Consider the following 1,231-nt stretch of genomic DNA (forward strand, 5'->3'; position numbering starts at 1 on the left):
GTTGCCTATGCTTCAGGCGGCTCTGTTCATGGCAACGTTCCGACAGTCCGTTTACCTCATTTGAAAGTTTCTCACTCCTGCCGCTGTCTCCGCCTCCCAAAGCTCAGAGCCTTTCAGAGGGATGTGGGGGGAGCGCAATGACATGACTCTTTGTTGCTCCTTCAAAATAAAAGCACGCGAGTTAAAGATTTCAAAATCAAGTATTTTTCTCCTCCGAGGTGTAATATTTGGGTGGGACAAACGTGCCTGTCTCCAATATTGGGGGGGACACGTCCCCTCCGTCCCCCCGGTTCCTACGCCTATGTATGTGGCACTCGTTGCTTTCACTCTTCTGTCCAGTTCATCCCAAACCAGCTCACTGGAGACTGAGCTGGCTGCTCCATGTTTTCAGGCTGACCATCTTTTCGTTTTTTCCCGAGGTAGTGCTGGTTCAGGGTTGTCTCTGTGCAAGACACCAACCCTGGATTCATCAAAACAGGCCCAGCCCATCATGCGTCCTCCTCCATGTTTGACAGTTGATGTCACACACTGAGGAACTGATTTTTCAGTGCATAGGACTAACAGTATTCCATTGTCAGGCTTTTATGGCCCAGGCAAGCCTCTTTTTCTTATTTTGATGTCTTAGCAATGGATTTCTTGATGCAGCTCAGTCTGTCAAATCTGCAATTCAATGTTTTCTCTTTACTGGTGAAACTGAGACTTGCTTACTACGACCGCTGTTAAACTGTACTTAAACTGTGATCCTGTGAGCTGCCTGTCACACAAGCTGTTGACTCAGAAACTTGTCTTCTGATTCCATTATGACTTTGGGCCTATGAGATCTCTTCCTGTCAGTTTCCCCCAGTTTCTGAGTACATTTTGATGGTGAAGGAGATTGTACTCACTGACACTGACTTTTTTTTTTTTGCAACTTCTCTGTAGAATTGCAGTTTCCCTTTAGAAAGACTTAAATGTTATGATGGTCTCTCTCTTCCATTGTTATTTGCATTTTTCTTGCCATTTCTATAGCAACACACTACCTTCTACAGTGCAGTACTGTGCAAATGATGCTCATGAGGGTGTGCTACCACAGTGTGTTCCAGCACTACTTATATGCAGACAGAGTGGGTTTTAAGTAATCAAGAAAAGTTAAGAAACCTGTAGGAATTGATAGCCCCAACTGTCAAGACTTGAACTGGACAGGCAACTGAGTTTGACACGGGGGCACATAAGAATAATAAGAAATCCCTTT

This window comes from Archocentrus centrarchus, unplaced genomic scaffold (assembly GCF_007364275.1).
Source record: "Archocentrus centrarchus isolate MPI-CPG fArcCen1 unplaced genomic scaffold, fArcCen1 scaffold_26_ctg1, whole genome shotgun sequence".
Taxonomy (NCBI): Eukaryota; Metazoa; Chordata; class Actinopteri; order Cichliformes; family Cichlidae; genus Archocentrus; species Archocentrus centrarchus.